The sequence below is a fragment of the Dipodomys spectabilis genome, unplaced genomic scaffold (genome assembly GCF_019054845.1).
Source record: "Dipodomys spectabilis isolate Male_0828 unplaced genomic scaffold, ASM1905484v1 ptg000578l, whole genome shotgun sequence".
Taxonomy (NCBI): Eukaryota; Metazoa; Chordata; class Mammalia; order Rodentia; family Heteromyidae; genus Dipodomys; species Dipodomys spectabilis.
This window is the reverse complement of record NW_024871255.1, coordinates 746,191-749,522: the sequence shown is the minus strand read 5'-3', so window position 1 is coordinate 749,522 and position 3,332 is coordinate 746,191. Positions and strand designations below refer to the sequence as shown.

The 3,332-nt window shown below is 38.1% G+C and overlaps 1 non-coding gene across 1 annotated transcript; it reads left to right on the top strand.

Annotated features, from left to right (window-relative positions):
- Window positions 1-2,772: 2,772 nt before the first annotated feature.
- Window positions 2,773-2,935, top strand: LOC122100487. The gene has a single exon (XR_006146172.1). It is a non-coding gene; the product is annotated as a U1 spliceosomal RNA (small nuclear RNA).
- Window positions 2,936-3,332: the final 397 nt, after the last annotated feature.

Sequence of the window (3,332 nt, the reverse complement as noted above, 5' to 3'; positions counted from 1 at the left end):
AGAGATGGACAAAGACTTATAAAACATGTACTATGTTTCACACCTGTAGATAACTAAAACTAGATCCTTATATAGCACCCTGCAACAGAATCAACTCCAAATGGATCAAAGACCTTGGAGTCAAAGCAGATAGCCTGAAAACAATACAGGAAGGAAGAGGAGAACCTCTAGGTTCCTTGGCACATGCTGAAAGTTTCTTAATAAAGACCCAGAAACACATCAAATCATAGAAAGGTTGGACAAATGGGATTGCATGAAACTGCAGAGCTTCTGCATGGCAAAGGACATAGCTAGCAAGATCAATAGAAAGCCCAAGTACTGGGAGAAGATCTTCACTAGCCATACAATGGACAAGGGTCTCATATCTAAAATATATTTAGAACTCAAAAACTTAAATTCCCCAAGAACAAGTCTTCAAAGAAACAACTGCCCCATAAATAAGTGGGCTAAAGACTTTAAGAGAAAGGTCTCTGAAGAGGAACTAAGAATGGCCAATAGACACATGAAGGAATCCTCAACTTCTCTAGCCATAAAAGAAATGCAAATCAAGACAATGTTGAGATTCCACCTCATCCCAGTTAAAATGGCTATAATCAAGAACTCTAATAATAACAGATGCTGGAGGGGATGTGGTCAAAAAGGAACCTTACTGCACTGTTGGTGGGAGTGTAAACTTGTTCATCCACTTTGGAAAGCAGTATGGATAGTCTTCAAAAGACTCGACATAGAGCTTCCCTATGACCCAACAATCCCACTTTTGGGCATTTACCCAAATGATCACAAACAAGGCTATATTAAAGCTACCAGTACAACTGTTTATTGCAGCATTATTTACCATAGCTAAGGTATGGAACCAACCCAGATGTCCCTCAGTAGATGAATGGATCAAGAAAATGTGATATATTTATATATGTATATATATGTATACATACATACATATACACACACACATATATATACATATGTGTGTGTGTGTGTGTATATATATATATATATATATATATATATATATATATATATATATATATATAAAATAGAATTCTATGCCTCCATCAGAATTACCTCATCCCACTTGTTAGGAAATAGAAAGACTTGGAAAATATTATATTAAGTGAAGTAGGCCAGACCCCAAAAAACGTAGGTCCTATAGTTTCCCTTTTTTGCAATAACTAGTATATGTCTAGACAAGAAGGAAAGATCAAAAGCTATGTACATATGACCATATAGGATGATGTTAAGTGAAATAAACCCCAATACCGGAGTTCCAGTGCTTTTTTCTTCCTTGCTATTGTTTTTAACATATTTATAATGTACTATGTGATTTTTTTTTTGTTTCTCTGGTATGTTCTTCCTCCAGGGTATTACTCCTGTTTTCACTGTATTTGTTTCTGGTGACCTGCATCTTGTATGTACATAACAAGATACTTAAATAAGGATACAGTTTAACCCATTGTAACAATGAGATGTACAAAATACTGTGTTGTAAACAAACTTTACAACATTGGTGGGGGGTGGGAGGTGTTGGGAAGGTGGGGAGGGAAGGGATGTTTGGGGAAAAGAAAGGAGGTGGTGACAATGCTCGCTAGGAATTGTACTCACTACTTTACTCAAGTAACTGTAAAACTTCTGTACAATATTTTTACACTAAAACATTTTAAAAACAGCTTAAAGAACATACAATATGTTTTAATAAATTGGATGAGGATTCATAAAAGGCATGTTTTGAATTTTCTTTATTCTTAAAATGGAATTAGGGCTGGGAAGTTTGCTTAGCGGTAGAGTGATTGTCTTGCATGCGTGAGGCCCTGAGTTTGATTACTCATCACCACATAAGTAGGAAAAAGCCAGAAGTGGTGCTGTGGGTCAAATGGTAAAGCACTATTCTTCATCTAAAGAGCTGAAGGACAGTGACCAGGCCCAGATTTCAGTGTTCAGGCCCCATGACTGACAAAATGAAAGAAAGAGAGTTGAGATAGTGTCCAGGGCCGAAGTTCAAGCCCTGAAAAAGTACCCCCTCACCAAACACAAAATCATACACAGGGCTGGGATTCAGCTTAGCAGCTTACCATGCATGAGTTTTGATCCCTAAAACAAGGAAAGGGAGAGATTGGGTGAGGGAAGAGAGAGGGAGGGAGAAAAGGAGAGGGAGAAATAACTGCATATAGAAAAGAGGGTAGCTCTGCATAATAAATGATATTCATTAGGGTACATGGTCAGGCAAACATTTTCTGTAAAGGAACAAAGTACGTCCAGGCCTTGGGAGCCACATGATATGCCGTAAGTATTACATTCTTCTGTGGCAATGTGACAGAGGACACAGATAGAATGAATGCATTAAAACTTTACTAGCATTCACTGAAATTTGAATTCTATTTTTATTTGAAATATGGCTAGTGTAACTGTGTGTCTGAATTTTTAATTTTATGCAATTTTGCTTACTGTAAGAATTGTACTTACAGCTTTGTGGCTGGCTACCCAACTGAGTAGAACAAGTCTGGCCTCTAATGAAGTCTTAGAGAACCTCCAAAGTAATCCAGGAATACAAGCAACGGAAGTCACTCACCTTTTTGGTAGTCACAGTAAGAAACAGTAAAACAAGAAAATAAATGAACCTACAATTAAAAACACCAAAGGAGCTTTAAGCAAAATTCAGCAAAATTTATCTAGTATTTAAAGCTTAATCCTCAGATTTCAGCATTCTGAGTAGCTAGGATTACAAATGTGAACTACTCTCATGTATTTGTTAGTTTTTTAAATACCAAGTCATCATTGTCACTTACCTGGCAGGGGAGATACCATGATCACGAAGGTGGTTTTCCCAGGGCAAGGCTTATCTATTGCACTCCAGATGTGCTGACACCGCGATTTCCCCAAATGTGGGAAATTCGACTGCATAATTTATCGTAGTGGGGGACTGTGTTAGTGCTCTTTTCTGGATAGATAGATAGGTAGATGGATGGATAGATTGATAAATAGCATTGTATTTTATACTGCCCTCGTCTCCTTTCCTGCACTCAGCAGTCACTTGGTCCTAAGGATACTGTAAAGGATGAGGTATCTCTAGGCTTACTTTGTAGTTTCTAGGAACTACAAGGAGTAGAGAAATCAGCTACAACTCACCATGAGAAAATAAATGAGGAAGTTGGGTGCAGGTGGCTTACACATGTAATCCTAACTACTCAAGAGGCTGAGATCTGAGGATTGCAGTTCAAAGCCAGCCCAGTTAGGAAAGCTCAGGAGATTCTTATCTTCAATTAACCACCAGAAAACCAGAAGTGGGCTCTGGCTCAAGTGGTAGAGCACTTCACTTGAGCTGAAGAGCTCAGGGACAG